This window comes from Ambystoma mexicanum, chromosome 9, assembly GCF_040938575.1.
Source record: "Ambystoma mexicanum isolate Mex_15411 chromosome 9, UKY_AmexF1_1, whole genome shotgun sequence".
NCBI lineage: Eukaryota > Metazoa > Chordata > Amphibia > Caudata > Ambystomatidae > Ambystoma > Ambystoma mexicanum.
In genome coordinates, this window is record NC_090931.1 from 660266350 (window position 1) to 660283865 (window position 17516).

The following is a 17516-nucleotide window of genomic DNA, read 5'->3' on the forward strand; positions in this document are numbered from 1 at the left end:
GGTTCAGATGCATCTGTTCCTTTGGGGGCAACGTTGGGTTTAACCAATGCCCGGTTCTCGAACTTAGCTCGATCAGTCTTTCGGTTCTGAAGTCGGTGGTCTAGCTGGACCACTAAGTCTATAAATTCTGTGCAATCCTAGGTGGGTTCACAACTTGAGTCAAGACATCTTTGAGTTCTCCCCAAAGTCCACGATGAAACAATGTAATTCGTTTTTGCTCCGGCCAATCGGTTTCCACCACCAACCTATTGAAGGTTGCAATATAGGTTAGCAGATCCTGGTTACTTTGTCGTAAGGATAAAAGTTTGTTGTCCAGGGCTTGACCCTGTGAGTGTCTGGCAAATAGTTTTTCCATGCTCCTTTGAAAACCCTGAAAATCCCGGAGAAGAGGATCATCCTGGTTGACTAATGGAATGGACCAATCCGCTGCGCTGCCACTAAGATATGACAATACAAAGGCTACTTTGGCTTGGTCATTTGGAAATGCTCCCGGTCTGCATAAAAAGTGCAAGCGGCATTGGTTCATAAACACGGCGAACCTTTTGGGGTCCCCAGCAAAGCGTTCGGATGGAGCTAACGGAATATTTCCTGGTAAAACCACTTGCACTGGATTGCTTGATGAAACGGGGGTTGGGTTTCCCCCATATCCAGGTAGGGGCATTTGCCCAGCTTGGTTATGCAGTAGTTGCCTAGCCAGATCATCCGTGCGCTCCTTTGAGACAATTAGTTCTCTCCTGAGGGCATTAGTCTCTTGGCGAGCGGCATGTACTTCCGCCCTAAGTTCCCCCAATAATTGGGCCAGTTGGTCGGTTTCCATAACACCCGGGTGGGTATTTGTAGAGAGGCTTTGCGTTCTGTTACGCTCACCTGGACCCCACAGGGGTGTCGATCGGACCCGGACAGCTGCGGTCTCCTTCAACGTGATGCGTAGTGCAAAGATGACTGTCTGAACTGGCCCACCTAGTCTTGTCTGCTGGACCCGAAGAAGTATTTTCCTGCAAGTGGAGACAGGGATTAACCACCTGTGGGTTTTAGTGATTGTCTCCCAACTGTTCTCGCTCTCCCCCACTAATCACCTCCGATATCCCCTTAGTAACCTCACCTTATGTCCGGTGGTGATAGTGCACACTACAAATATCCTTTAACATTAACTTGTATGTCTAGTTTGTCCCCCGTGAGTCCTAATTTGTATAGTTTACGGCTAGTAGTATCAATTTAGCAAAATATTGTAGTCTTGGCAGGGTGCAGGGAGGGAAGTAACGTGGGGGCCACAAAGGGCCACTTGTATGCAGTTGAATAAAGACGTGGAGACTACTCCCTCCATCTATGCCTGGTTATTCCCCGAGTACAGCGAGGTGCACAATACGGCAACCGATAACCGGAGGTCCAGGTTACAGCAGAGGGTGCCGACCTTACAATTTGCATTACTTTTACATGTATTGTATTTAATAATTCTTACATGTTACAAATTATTCATCAACAATTTGTATGTTTAACAATTTGTTGTAGTGTTCTCCTAAAGATTCATAAAAATAATTTTACATAAAATAATAATAATAATAAATTAAAATTGAAAACATTGTACATGGTTTTACGGTTCCGTAGCACGTACGATACTATAGAACAATCCAAGATGGCCGATAGATATATTTCGGGTGAGGGGAGGTGAAGAATTGCTGTGCCTCACCACCAGCCTAGGTTTTTTTATTTTTGCTTGCCTCACTACAGCAGTCGTACCACCGGTGTCGGATAAAACTAGCGCTGTCCGGAAAGAGGAGGACCTTGCGTGAATTTCCAACGTTTTGGGTATGAGCCAATAATGTGTGGGGGTGTCACGTAGGCGTATTTAACTTAAAATAATACAAGCTGCATGGAGAGTGACACATGAAACGTAGACATCCATAATACTATATAAATTAACATTGAGTAACCACACGTGATTTCACTTGCGCACTATCATCAACAGATCAAGGGTAAGTACAATTGACCCCTCCATGAAGAGAATGGATTTGCCCAATAGCGTGAACTCTCGCGATGACGGCATTGCGTGACGTTACCCGGCCCTTTTCCTCTTTTCCTCCTTTCCGGCGTCGCACAGCGTAAAGGGGGGGAAGTCCACAGCCGTCGACGCTTCGTCTATTTCCCACTGCCCGTTTCCTCTCAGATTTTCATTCGGTGAGTGTCGGTCTGGAACCGGGGGGAGGGAACGATGGCTCCACGTACAACGTGGGACAGTGTTGGCAGTAGTTAATCCCTGCTGGTTTTGTGTTGCGAGATCTGAGTCTTCCATGGTCCGCAGCTGTATGGGTGCGGTTCGCTATGCAAGTACTTGGAAGTGCGCCTACGTTTGCTAGGTTCAAACTTCTTTTCTTTACCCAGCACCCCAAGATGTCCCCCAGACCCCTGGTGGGGATTGCGTGACCGGGAGGAGCCAGGCGTCACAGTGCCCGCCCTGTGTACTTTGGGATCTGTTTAGTCCGAAGTGTGCGTGAAGCGTCCGATGCTACCGAATTGAATGAATTAGTAGTTTATTACACTTATTCTACAGCTGTTGAAAACTCTCACAAAATGTTATCCCGTGGTAGACATTGTGTTGAAGTTACAACGCTTGTACAAATCACGATTCCCCCCGCATCAATGCCATCGTGCGCCGTTTTGACAGTTCCCGTCCACCTCCCTGAAACTAAGGCAGATTGCTGACCCGCCAACATGTATTGCAGCAACACAGTGAAACTTATTTCAGTTCAGTGCTAAATTCTGGCTTGGCGTGACTTTGTCTGGATTGTACTACAGCACGTTCCAAGTTTAATGTTTTAGCATACCTCAAACTGATCATAGTTGTACCGGCGACATTATCTTTTGTGGCTACCGTTGCGTCCTCTTGAGTTGAGGCTTGATCTCAAATGTGGGCCATATAAAACACGGTAAACTGATGTGTGCTTGATGCCGTGCGTCAGTGTTATTAGGCTGGAACATATACTCGCGTAAAACTTTTCTGTTGTGACCTTCACCCTACCTACATTGAACAAAATCACTTATTGGAGCTGATATCTCCTAAGAGATGAGGGATGCCGAACTATCTTTTGGCTACCAATGGCCCCATCTCATAAGACTCTTGGGCTGCTCCCTTCCTTCAGTTTTCATTTGCTTACTCCTACACTCAATGATGCACTTAGGCATTATTCTATTCCTCCTGGTGGTACTTCTCCCCTTCTCCTTAGCCTTCTGCCACAACAGAGGGGGGATAGCTCATTGGGAACATGTTTGTCTTGGAAGCAAGGTTGGTTTGGATCCTGGTCTTAGAAACTGCTTACTGGTATTAAGTGTTATAAAAGAACAATTTATAATTCTTACCTGGTGTGCCTTCTACCATTGCTCCTGTGCACACCTCGCACTGGATTCTGCCAGTATCACCAACTGGCTATTTTTTTTTTTTACACCTGTTAAGCAACCAAAACTCAAAGGCATCGATGTCTCAACACAATCTGTTGGCTGTCTTCGTGACAGAAGCATGGAAACTGCTTTCCTGAACATCTGTGAAGACCTGCCCCCAACCTTGACTCTTCCCATGTGTCCTCATCTTGCTTGACCTCCCAGGTCCAACTTGGGTCCTTCCTCTCTGTTCTCTTTTTCTCTACCTGTGTCGTCCCCCAGGGGTTTTACCTCTCTCTCTGGCTTTTCAACCAATACCTTGCCCACTGCCTTGCTGCTCTCTGCCCCACCTTTCAGTGCTATGCGGATGACACCCAGCTCTTTTTCAGGTTTCCCTCAGTCTCCTCATTTGTCTGCTATCCAGGTGGGGTGTGCTGCCAATGACCTCTGCCTTAATGCCAGTATGACTGAGATACTCATCGGCACACCTGCTCCCTCCTTCCCTGTAGCTCTCTGGCTAGCCTCTCTTGGCCTTCTTCTGGCTCCCACCTGCAAGGCTAAAAACCTTGGTAATCTTTGACTCCACCCTCTCCTTCTCTCCTCACATCTCGGACGTCAAAGAAGTCGCACTGACAGCTTCACCTCCTGAGGTATTCTTCCTTTCCTCACCTTCTCTCAGAAGCTCACTGTATCCAGAGCTTTAGTCCTCTCTAGGTTGGACTACTGTAATGGCCTCTCTCCAAATCTGCCTACTTCTACCCTCTGCAACTTATCCAGAACAGGACTGCAAGCCTTGGCCTCAAGCCCAGGGATCGTATTTCTCCAGGACTAAAATCTCTGCCCTGGCTCCCGGTGGCTGCAAGGATTAACTTCAAAATCCTCTGCATCGTTCACAAGGCCTTCTGGAGCCTCAATACCTTCAACTCTCTACCTAAATATCTTTGCTCATCTGCCTCCAACTCCCTCGGGGTCAGTCGCTTCTCTAAGCAACAAGTTGGTGGTAGATCTTTCTTCGGCTAGTGCCTCCCTCAAACTTGAGAAGCATCTCCGGTTCCGGCAGCACCTCCAAAACCTTTCTCTTTGCTTCTGCTTGTTCTCCTCCCCTCCTCTGCTGACCTCCATGGCTGTAACCTGAACTGCACTGGCTACCTAGACTCCCTCTGATCTTCGGGCCCAGGTCCTGCCCCCTGCCAGCATCACACATCTGCACTGCCCACCTGGCACCCCCACACTTGGACTGTTTCTGTACCCCTACAGTCCCCCTACCAGCCCTTGACACCTGATGTCTGCACTTTATGGCCGTTTACTTACTTATTGTTATATTCCCTTGTACAGCACTGTCCCTTCCCACGCACTTGCGCGATCTGAATGACACCTGGCCTAGTAGGATCGTTGTCTGTCCTCCCTCTGTTCCCCCCCCATGCCTTGTTGCGCCTCGACACTTGTGTATAGGCGTGTTATAAATGCCATATATATCTACATATCCAGGTGCTCACTAAAGGGAGGGGTCAAATAGAGTGTTTGTGTCTTTGTCTCATAGGTGCTGGACAAAGAGTCAGGTTTTGATTACTTTTCTGAAGACAGTACGATTGTTCCCCCTTGGCTGTGGTCGGAGCGAGTTCTATTGCCTGGCAGCTACAGCAGGGAAGCTGGCTCCTCAGCATTTGGTAGTTGGGTCCTGGAGGATTGTGCTTTGGGGATAACTTTGAGGGGTAGAGGGTTGCTGAGTTAGATCGGCTTTGGCGATTGATGGAGAGAATTTAGAAATGTATCCTTGTTGATAGGAAGCCAGTGGGAATTTCCTCTTGCCTCCGAGATCTGCTCTTTTTGAGATATTGAGAGCTTCTGATGGCATTGTTTTGGATAACTTGTAGCTTGTGGATGTACCAATGAAGAGGGCATTGCAGTAATCCAATCTAGCTCCTGTGATTGTGAGGCAATGGCAGGGGCAAGACATAGTCTCGAAGTATTGATGAGCTTTGTTGTGTAGGCTGCTGGTGTTAGGGAAAGGGTGGGGTTGAGGTAGACGCCTAGGGTTTTTCGATGTGGACACTGGTATTATGAGGTTATCAATCTTAAAGCTGGCATATTGGGAGATTTTTTTAAAACTGAATTGTTGCAATATGCCACAGCGAAAGCTGCTGGCTTCCCTGGTGTATTTGTCAGGTGGAAATGTTGTTCATGGGGGGCGAGTTTGTGCGCAACACGCAGAGTGCTACTATGATATCACAGTGAAGAAAGGAAGTGAAATAAGAGAGCTCAATGAGCTCTTATTTAAAGAGTGGTTTTGAGCTGTTAAGTTTGATTCCAATCTCAATTGACTAGGTAGTTTGTTCCATTTTTTGATTGCTTTGGCAGGGCAAGCTCTGCCTAATCCCTTGTTTCTTTTGCATGGTAGAGCAGTATGTTTCTTGTGGTGTACCTGAGTAAATGCTGCTGGTTTCCATGCAGGATTATTTGTGTATTGGTATTGTGCATGGGGGTGGCAGTTTGTCAAGGTGAGCCGCTGCAAATGCTGCCGGCATCTTGGTTGAAATATGTGTAAGAATGTTGGGTTAGTTTTGAGGGGAGGAATACAGGCGGATACAAACACCAGCACCTGAGACTTCTAGACAGCAGTAGAGGCCTGCGTTTTACAAAGTGGCAGGTCTGATAGGCGGTTGTGGGGGAGATAAACCTTGATTTGAGGCCCAGGTTCATAATGCACTTTGGGTACAGGAGAAATCCTCACCTAGATATTGGAGTACTTGACAGTGGGAGAGGGGCTTCTGTTTCAATTACAATAGGTTCACAGGATAATGGGCAGTTAAGTGGGGATGCACCTTGATTTGAGGACCCTGTATAGTGGGAGGTAATCCTAGGTTTCACAGTAGGATAGGTTTTAAAAACATTTTGTGTTGACGATGGATTTCCATCTGGGTACTGCAGCAGCCTGGTTTGCAGGTTGGATTATGCCCCTGCAACCACTTTTTTTGGAGGGGGGTTGGGGGGATATGGCACTGTTCCAGGGACACAGTGCCATGGCACTGAAAGCTTTAGGCCGCATGCTCCACCCCCTCCCATGTGAAAGGCTGCGCTCTAGATTGGTTAGGGGTTCTTAACTGAAGTCAACATCACGCCATGGCCCTCGTCAGATCATATCATAGACTGATATTCCACTCCCTCGGAACAGACAGGTACCCTCATGCCCCACTCCCGAGCACGAAGTTACTGTAATATTAACAAATACTATCTAATCACTGCCCGCTAACCTACACCTTGGCCACTTCAGAGAGACGGTCGCAGTTACTTGTAGGGTTAACAGGGCCTTCTCGAATATTTAGTGTTTCTCTGTCTAGCTTAGCCTATCGGCTGTTGTACTGTAAGGGAGAGCGCAGGGTTTGAAGCCAGGACTCTGTGATGGCTAGAAGGTCTGCTGTGAGCTTCAATGAGATTGGGCTGGTACGGATCTTTCGTTAAGTACTGTTTGGGCTTGCAAACCTGGGTGTCAATAGTGTTCAGAGAATATTTGTCCGATTATGACTGGTTTTGTTTGGGACTAGTTTTGTTGGGTGATTTTAGGTGTTTTAAGTAGGTGCTAGGAGTGGGATTGTACGACTAGGTGTTTCACCTTTTGTAGCTCTCGTCTGGGTACAGCTTGCCAGTCTCTGGTTTTTCGCGCTGGTGGGTTGTTGGTCTAGGCACAATTCTGTATTGGAGTCGGTTGTTTCTAGTAGAGCAGAGGTGGGCGTGTGGCTTCTCTGCAGAAGAGATTGGTGGACACTCTGCGGTATGGGGTGTACAAGGCAGAGGTTTGTTTGGCTACATTCAATGATATACGGGTCGGGATGAGGGTAACTCTGTGACTACAGGCTGCACAAGTGTTGGGCTTCGATGTGGGGCATTCACGGCAATGCTAGGACGGCTTCTGCCTTTCAGGGAAGGGCTCACTGGGTGGTGATGAGGCTCATGACTATGGGCATGTCCCTTCTCATTATGCGAATGAACTGGGAGCCATAGGGCTCGTGAGTGGAACAGTTTGTCTGTTTCGTATAGCGCAAACCTAAAGGGTAGCTGGGCGCAGACATTACAAGGCTACTTGAGAACTTGGTTACAGGAAATTAGTTATGCAGTTCAATTAGAATCAAAGTACATGTACAGAACTGAGTGCGAAGATACAGTTAAAGCTAGTTGAACAAACTAGTTGACATATTTACAAACAAAGTTTGTGCAGCTATGACTGGAAAGCTGGAACCGCCAGCTGTGCTCTTCTTGTATCTTGGCACCACTAAGGTGTAAGCATTAATCATTCTTGTGGGACGGTTTGAGATTCTCTTGACTCTGTTTACCAGGTAGGGGGGAGCTATGTTGTTGAGACATTTGGAGGTGAGAGAGGGTTTTGAGGGCAATCCTGTCTTTGATTTTTAGCCAATGGATATTTTTTCTGGGGGTGGAGATATGAGCTCTATTAGGAATATTTAGAGCTACTTTAATAGCGTTATTTTGGAGTGTAGTTTATCAAGTATGTACTTGTTAGATCCTGCATATAGAGCATTACAATAATCCACCCTGGATATGATGAGTGCGTTGGCTAGTGTGATGCAGCTAGTCTCAGTTAGGAATGGTCTACATGCTCAGATCAGTTTGCAAGTATATGCAGTGGAAGATGCTAAGGAATTAGTTTGTTTGTTAAAGGTGAGCGTGAGCCGAGATGGACCCCAAGAGTTTTGACTGCAGGCATCACTTTTGATGACATTGTTGTCAATGTTAAATGAAGCATAGTTTGGGTCAAGTTTTTTGATCACCATCTCTGAGCCAAGGATCAGTAACTCTGTTTTGTCGTCATTCAGGCAGAGGCCGTGAGATGCCATCCATGCCTGAATGAGGAGATGAATCTTGTTTACTAAAGCCGTGTCTTCCAAGAAGGTATGAGGATCTGAGTGTCATCTGCGTAGTTGGTGTAGATGACACCCAGTCTGTACAACTTGTCTGAACAGAGGTTTAGTAAAGATGTTGTACATCGTAGGAGATGCACATGATCCTTGAGGGACACCGCAGGAAACTTGTGTGGGATCAGCGGCTGCTAAGACTCTCTTTGTCTGGTTTGCAAGGAAGGATTGTAGCCAGGTTATGGCATCACTTGAAAAGTGGGCGGCGGAGCTAAGGTGATTGCATAAGACTGCATGATCTACCAGGTCGAAGGCCGCAGATGGGTCAAGGGGGAGTAGCATAGCTGATTTTGCCATTGAACTTCAACTCGTCAATTTGGGTCTTAAGGTCAATCGGGGCTGTTTCCGTACCATGAAGGGGGCGGAAGCCGGATTGACGTGCGCCTAGTAAGTTGTTGGTTTCTAAGTAGTCCTGAATTTGCAGGTAGGCTACTCTGTCAATGATTTTAAGTAGGAATTGGGGCTGTGGTAATTGGTCTGTAGTTTGTTGGTATTGCAGGGTTAAGTGTTCTTTTTTTTTTAGCAAGGGAAGCACCCAAGATTGTTTTAGCTTGTTAGGCACTAGGTTGGACTTAAAGGATGCATTGATGAGCTTAGAGATGAAGGGAGCTAGGTCTCTAGCTGCCTCTTATATGATTTGGGCAGGGCAGTTGTCTCCTTTACAGTTAGATGGCTTTAGAGAGAGTATGTTTTTTTTCTGTCTCTAATATCGTTATTTGTTTGAAGCTAAAGGGTTGAGGGGTGTTAGGCTGGTTTAGAGGAAGCTGTGGCTGAGGTATAGGCTGGTGTTGTGTGCAAAGGCGTGTAGCTATATTTAGTTATGGCAATTTGGTAGTAGGGAAGTCTAAGCAATGTGGTTAGAAGCCATACACTGGTAGTTGGGCAGATTAGGCAAGTACAAATGGGCTAGGACCTAGGCAGGCATATGCATGTACAAATAGTGGCAGTGTTAGACGGACTAGGCAAGTAGTGGGCTAGGATCTAGGTAGACGGGCATAGACGGGTACAAATAGTGGCAGTATACTAGTGGTTAGGCAGACTAGGCAAGTACAATACAGTTAGACTAGAATGCATTAAGGTAGCACCTGGATTTGCACGACACAGATAGGCTAACATGCACTAAGGTAGCATCTAGATATGCACAACTCAGAATAGGCTGGGATGCACGGGGTAACACCTAAAATCAAGGTCGCACAAATAAACTGAGGTAGAGTTGCACACCATCTGGATACAGTAGTACTACCTGGCATAACCGAGCACAATTGTAATGGACATATGGGTTGCCTTGGACAGGGTGCATAACATAAGTGAGCAGACATGCAGTTTAGCAACAAGACATGGTTAATATAAGGTGCTGATGCCCTGTCTAGCATCAATATGAGGCCTGTGTAAGGGATTTGCATTCGGCCAAGATATAGGGTGGCTGTTGGCTAAGAGTGCTCTAGGTTGCAATTTATGCTGAACTTGGAGTCAAGCATGTATGGGTAGGGAGGTCATATTGGGAACATTAGATTGGCGTGCCGTGAGGAAGCAAAGTACAAGGTAATGGCTTTTATATCATAAAACGGGTATAAGCATATCTGAGTTTAAATGGAAGTAAATGTGTAACGGCGAAGTCATTTGCAGCAGAAGGTTGGATTTACTTGTTGCAGAGGCAGCGTAGTTGTGGTCTCGGCAGTTCGTTCTGCAAAAATCATGAAGGTTACCTTGGCAGACGTATCGTGGGAGGATCAGGGGGTCTGGCAGAGTCGGCGGAAACAGGTGCAAAACAGGTGATGGCCTTGTCTCCATGGGCCTTGTGTTGGAGTGGGTCGGCTTCGCCTGCCGGCACCCAATGGGTTATCGGGTATTAATATCGCCACATATATGGTCGCCGTAAATAATATCGCCTGTAAAATGTCGTGGTGATATTATTTGGGTGATCATATATATGGCGACAGGGGCAAAAAAAATTGGGGGTTGCGGGGTTGTCCCCCGCATGTTCCATGCGAAGAACGATGGTCTGGAGGGTTGCCCCGAGCAATGCCAGTGGTTAAGATTCAGTCTAAACCTCCCAGCCATCACCTCTTTGTTTTTGCCCTGCAATAATGTCGCCACAAAAAACGACAATTTTTCGGCGATATTTTTGTGGCGACGTTATTACATGGCACCCCCAATGGGAATGAAGTGAATGGCCAATCAGCTGGCTGCGTTAGGTCGTGGCGGCCATCTTGAAATTTCTGATTCCTCGTGTGCCTTAATGGAGACACTAGGCTGTTGAGCATAAATGGAGGTTTTTTCCTTTTGCAGACTTGGATGACAGTAAAGCACGAGATGAAAAAGCCCTTTCTGCAAATGCGCGCCGGTGCTTCTGCGCTTACCGAAGAGCCTTAGAAAAAAGGGCAGCTTCCTCGGCGGGTCCACTGCTCCTGCAGGGACGTGGCCTGAGGCTCCTACTCCTCGGATGGGGGGGAGGGGTTGTGGGGGGTGAATGTGGGCCAGAACACACTTAAAAATTGCAGGGTAGTGCCATTGCTAGAGTGGGATGCATGTTTACCTTGTGGTGTGCTGGGCGACTTGGCTCCCTGTCAGGATCGATTGTGGTGAGCAGCTGCAAGTTTCCAATGTGTATACAGTCTCAAGTTTGCTGTGGTGCTGGGTTTTGCAGTGCAGGTGGGGTTGGGTACAGAGCTTGCTCCCATAGGCTTCAGTCCAGTGACTAGTCAAATGCAGCTTCTGGCCAATCATGTTGTAGCACAGGGGTGCTGAGGCTGTTGCTTGCTTCAGAGACAGCCATTTTAGCAGGGCTATTGCTGCCTACACTGTGGTGCGGGCAGTCATTGAAACTCAGATCTTGCTGGGTTCCTTCCATGACCTGCTCGCCCCACCCTCTATCACTAACCCTTTGCCTCTGGATTTTGCAATCTCTCTGCAACATCTGCCTCACTGACCAGTTTGACTCTTATCACACAACCTGTATGTCTTCCTGTCATAGTAAACTTGATCTCTCCTTCATGACTGCTACGCTAGCACCTCTCCAAGCTGTCTTCCTCTCTCCTTGACCTGTTGGGAAGTGGAGTGTGGTTCTTTAGTTTCCATTGTCCTCTCACCTCTTCTGAATATGACACTATTCTGGCTCTCAACTCCTCCTTCCCTAACATGGCCCTTCTCCTTGTGTCACTTCCCACTGATGACCCCCTTTGTCATTCTGAAGTGCTTTAATCTCTGGCCCTCTGCAACCACCTGCTTTGAGTTGAGATGAACTACCTGTTAGCTGATCACTCCACCGTGACCAGCCTACCCTCTCTAGTACCTATTGACTGAGATGGCTTTGCCACTGACACCATTCCATCTGATCACTGCATTATTCACTTCAGTCCCTCTTCAATGACGGAGACATTTCAAACCTGTCTCTTGCTTGTGCCTTGCTGTGGCGATCCCTCTCCCCTATTCATCCTTGTTCCATTCACTTTTTCTCCTAATAAAAAAAACGTTATGTCCTTCCGTCACAACCCTTGCTAACTTTGCTCATACCTCGCAGGCCAATATCACATTTCTTCTTGTCTACCGATGACTTAGCTCACTGTTTTTCCTCTACAGTCTTTTATTGCACATATCTTTTGCAGAGAACCTACCCTATCTCTGAATTCGTTAACCTCTCCCCCTGAATTTTATTTTCCTTCCTTCAAACCCACAACTACCCTACTACTTTAAAGAAAAATACCTGTTCACCTAAACGTCTTGGCAAACTATTAACCAGTTTCCCTCCTTAACTATTATGCAAAGTGGGTTGTCTTCCATCTTAGTAATAAGGTACCTTGGTAGTGATAACACAAATCCACTACCTGGCTTCTGTACTATACATTACACTGAGACTTCACTTGTGCAGTTCTTCAGTTGTCTGACAGCCACTCCGAACTCTTTTATACTCGTTGTTTTGGACTTCTCGGTTGCATTTGACATTGTTGGCCAGTCCCCTCTCCCCGCTGTTGTTTCACAGATTTGTTCTTTTCTGGATTTCCTCCTACCTGACAGGTTGCTCATTTAAAATCTCCTGCAACTCTATCTTGCCCTTTTTCCCTCTTCGATCACTCTTTGCTTTGCTGACTTTTCGCATTTCCCTCCTTCGCCACAGCCATCTCAGAACAGATAACTCGTTGCAATCCTTGACAGAGTGGCTTGCTACAGCATCATACTTGCCTTTGAGAGTTTAATACCTCTTCTCTCTGTTTCCAGCACAATCCCTCCCCACGTCCCCTTGCTCCCTGCCCAAGGCTTGCATACTTGGTGTCATGTTTGATGACCACCTCATACTGTAACAATTCAACACTACCACTGCAGCCCATATTAACATGCTCAACATTCAGAAAATTCGCCCTGTTCTAACTCTGCATGCTACGAAAATATGCTCTGAGAACCCGACCACTGCTCAAGCCTACTCTTTGGCCTTACTTTCTAATCCTTTAGAGTCTTAGCTTTGCTACATGCACTTAAACCTTCCAGTCTTTCCTACCTGCCCACTCCACTCACTGTCATGTCTTTGTTTATACCGTACTTCTCCTTCGAAGCACCTTAAGGTTTATGCTTTTGTTTTCCCTTGGTCTAATCCCACTAGATTCACTGCTTCATGAACTGGCTTGCCACTTAGTCTCATCGTGTTTTTGTGCAGGCCCCGTTTCCAACGAATGATTCCACGTATGTAAATGGTTGAAATTGACAACCTTGGTTTACAAAGTTGCAATGTTCTCATGTAGTATTCTGATTGGGGAAGGGGGCACATTGGTCGCAGCGGAATGCTGTGCTGGCCACCCTGCAATGGCAAGCGGCGTGAGCCTTCCGACTGCCACCAGAATCATCCGCAACTGATTTTTTTTTTTATTTTTTTTTTATACCTCCTGGGGTTGTGAAGATCAGTACTTGGTTAAAATGGGTACGCCTATTGGAGCAGTAGTGAAGGTGACGACATGGTAGGTTTTGGTGAAGATGGGTACAGCCAAGTTGTTTGTGTAAAAGCTGTCTCTTAGCAGTGGAGGGAACTGCTGGATCTTGGGGCCATTGTCGAGGACTCGGGTGTCAAACCTTACTAGGGTGCATAAGACGTAGGAACAAATGGGAAGGGCCAGTTGCTGCAGGAGGATTTTTGTTGCAGGTGATTAGGCAGAGGTGAAGTTTATTTATGTGGCGCACCGGACTAGAAGGTATGAGGGCACAAGCATTACAAGTATATTCTTAGCTTAGTTACATTGCTGTGCATTATTTACATTACATATTACATTATTTACATTATGCACGGACGCAGTGAGGAAATGCAGTTACACAGGGACAGGAGTGCAGTTAAGATGGTTATAGGTTGAAAAAAAGAAAATTTGCAGTAGTTACAGGGGTGTTGGTTATTGGTCTTAGTTCTTTAGCCACTGGATGTAGTTGCGCCTACATTTGGTGGTAGGTTTGTGGTGCTCTAACGGAGGGTGGTAGTGTGTTCCAGTGTTGGGCTGCTTTCACCTGGAAGCTATTGCCACCCATTTTCGTTCACTTGAATCTGGGAACAGCAAGTAGGTTAGCAATGCTGTTTCTGGTGTCTGTTGGGCGTGTATCTAGTTTTTCTGTCTGCTAAATAACGGGGAGCTGTGTTAAGGCATTTGTGAGGGAGGCTACCTTAAGCAGGATTTTGTCAGATGTTGTGAGTTCTCCTAAAATGTGTTCTCTTAAAATGTGTTCTCTTTTAAGGACGCTAAGCGCTGCTCTGAGAGCATTGTTCTGTAGGATCTGGATTTTGTTGGTAACCTGTTTGTTGGCACCTACAAAGAGGGAGTTACAATAGTCCAGTTTGGATAGTATGAGGGATCTGGCTAGGGTAATGCAGCCTTGGATGGAGAGGAAGGGTTTGGCTGAGCGTATAAGCTTGCATGTGTAGGCTGTGGTGGATGCCAAGGAGCTGACCTGTTTATGGAAGGAGAGGGTTGAATCGAGGTAGATGCCAAGGGTTTTCACTTCCTTGGCTACTTTAGAGTTGCCGTCTATGGTGAAGCTGGAGTAGTTTGTTTAGGTTCGTGGCTGATCCCAAGATGAGTTCGGTCTTGTCCTCATTCAGGCATGGACTATAGGAGGCCATCCATGCCTGGATGTTGAGGTACACCTTGTTCAACAAGGCCAAATCCGTGTTGTAATCTCCCGTCAGCGGGATGAGGATCTGGGTATCATCAGCATAGTTGGTGTAGGTGATACCCAGACGATCATCAAACAGGGGCTTAGTGAACACGTTGTACAGTGTGGGGGGGACACGACCCCTGAGGGACCCCACATTTGATGGGGATGGGGTCAGCTGAGGTGGAAAAGACACGCATGGATCTATTGCTCAGGAATGATTTGATCCAGCCAATAGCTTTGTGGGAAAAGTGGGCGGCCGAGTCCAAGTGGCTACATAGGATTTTATGATCGACCAGATGAAAAGCTGCCGAGAGGTCTAGGAGGAGCAATACGGCAGTATTCCCATTATCTGAGTGTCGATTTGGGCATTGAGGTCGATGAGTGTCGTTTCTGTGCCGTGTTGGGGTCTAAATCCTGATTGCCAGACTCCTAGGAGGTGGTTTTGTTCAAGAAACTTTTGAATTTGTAGATGGGCTGTCTTGTCGCGGATTTTTAGTAGGAATGGGGTGGTGATGGGTCTGTAGTTGGTGGGTACGGCTCGGTCGAGTGAGGGTTTTTTTTATTATTATTTTTATTTTTTTTTTTTAGTAGGGGAGGACGCAGGATTCTTTGAGGTTGTTAGGGATAGTACCTGAAGAGAAGGGGGCGTTGATGAGTTTGGTCATGAATGGGGATAGGTCTCTGGCTGCGTCTTTGATGATTTGAGGTGGGCATAGGTCGCCTTGGCAGTTAGATGGTTTGAGGCGGAGTATGATTTTTTTTTTCCACTTCTATCGTGGAAACTTTGGAGAAGCTGAAGCGAGTGAGGGGGGTGGGGGGAGGGTGTTGAAGGCTGGTGCATGGGGTGGTGGTGTTAGGTTTGGAGTTGGGAGGCCTGCAACTTTATTGGATAGGGCATTTTGGATGCTGGTGCACCATTGCTTGTCTGTCTTACAGGTGTCTAGGGCCTGGATGGGTGGCTCTAGCTCGTTTAATATGGTTAACAATTCTTTAGTGCTGGATTTAGCATTGAGTATTCTCAGGTTGTAAGATTCTTGTTTGGCGCGGAAGATTTCTTTTTTGTAAGTAGAAACTATTTTGTTGAGGATCAGCTTGTTATCTGTGGGAACTTGTCTCCTAATTTGTTCCTTTTTGCGTTTCTCTAATCTAAGGGCTTTTGTGGGCTGTGAACCAGGTATTCAAATGTTTTATTGACTTGGGTTTTCTCAGCTTTAGTGGTGCGATGGCATCTAGGGCTAGGCGCATGCAATTGTTGTAGCTTTCAACAAGATGGTGGGAGTTGGTTCAGTGTAGGTAGAATGAGGGGGGTGAGTTTGAGATTAGTTTACAGCCCAATTATATGCTGGCCACTGCTTCAATGTTGCAAGTATTGAAAGATGATCACAGTATGTTTTGCAAAACACAAAGGGTGCCTCTCGTGGTCTCCATTCAAGAATGGGCTGTGGGGGGGTTAGCTATTATGGTGCATGCGGTGGGGGGGGTTAAGCTTTTATGGTGCATTATTGAAAGCCAAGCATGAGCTGATTCTGCAACTAGAGCTCTGTTCAGGGGCATTACAGACTAATTACAAATTCCAGTTTCACCACTTAACTAAAGCGATTCTGGACAAACCATTGTGTACGTCTTAGTTGGCACAATATGAATCTGCATCCAGCCAGAAAACGCATTAAAAGGGTGTACAGGTTTTTTTTTACCTGGGAGGATAGAATAGCAAGTGTATATACTCTGAGAATCTTTTGCCAGAAATGTGTTGCAGTGCTTTCTTTCTCACTAAAGCCCAAAATATGCAGATCTATAGTTCCTTTTTTGACACCCTAATAGATTTTTAAAAGCCTTATTGTCTGAAATTGCGCAATTTGGCAGCACTTGTAAAGGGTGAAGGAGTGGGCCTGATGCACAACCTTAATGCAGCAATTGTATATGCTAGGTGGAGCTGATGGGAGTTGTAGTCCAGAGCCAAAGGTTCCACGCCCCAGCCATATTATACCTTTGTTTCTTGTGTAATCTGCTTAGATCACATGCTATGCAAAGGCGACATCTAGTGGAAGCTGCAGAGTATTTTTTCGAAACTCCAAAATGGGCGTCGAATTAGGGCGTGCCAGCAATACTATCCCTATTGTGATGTCCCCTGTACCCATGATCCCTCACGTGTGTGGGCCACTCAGATTTTTTTTTCCACCATCGCGAGTGGTCGCAAAAATATAAGCAGGGTTCTTTTTTCGGTGTACGCGGTTGAACTTTAAGTTAGTATTTCTTCCTGTCCTTTTACCGACACCATGCTGAAGACTACTAAGCTGACCGTCGGACAGAGACTTTGACCTTTGCTTGAATATAGACCACAATGAGGTTAATTGTCAGGCTTGTAAGCTACTCCGGCCTAAACCCCTCAGTGAACTAAACGTTAGGCCCATCATGGCATGCATCCCGAGGCCTCCATGGACGTCAAAGGTTCATCCAGCAACGCCGTCCCTTCGGACGGCGAGGGTGACGGGGAACCTCCACGTTCCCCGGTGTCTGACCCTAAAACACAGGCCAGCGGTCCTGTAGGGTCCCACAAACGCACACCCCACCGCGATGCGCATGAAATCGCACGGTGAGAGTCGGCGACGAAGGGATGATCTTCAAATCGGAAGTCTTCTGCGCCCTGAGGCGCTGCTGCACGACAAGCCCATCAAGACAAAGGACGCCCTACTCAAAATTCCCCCGTCCAGCACTGCGATGGCGAAAGAAGCCGCTGAAGCCATCCCCGCATTTGAAGTTCGGCCTACATCCGGGGACAAACCCAGGGAGTCCACCAAAGCCCCCTCTTCGACCCCCCTAGCTCCAGGAAGTGAGAGGGACGCACTTAAAGGATAAGGCTAGGGAGCAACCCTCTACCCAACATAAAGGTTTGAACATCCACATTTTCTGGACAGCCTGGCCTCCACGCCTCCCACTGCACAGGCGTCTGGGTCCAATACAACACTTACAGCCTCTCAGTCCCAGGCAACAGCTTTACCCTATAAGATCTCTTCCCCCAGTAGAATTGGCTGCTGAACCAGCACACAACTCCTCGCCTCTCCTATGACCTTTATGACCAGGAGGATGAAT

The 17516-nt window shown here is 46.9% G+C and overlaps 1 protein-coding gene across 1 annotated transcript in view; it reads left to right on the top strand.

Moving 5' to 3' along the window:
• Positions 1-2002: 2002 nt before the first annotated feature.
• BZW1 (basic leucine zipper and W2 domains 1) overlaps positions 2003-17516 on the top strand; it is a 109988-nt gene continuing 94474 nt past the window's right edge. The window contains exon 1 of the mRNA XM_069615437.1: positions 2003-2175. The gene's annotated coding sequence lies outside the window, so the exon portion shown is untranslated. The remainder of the gene's footprint in view (positions 2176-17516) is intronic.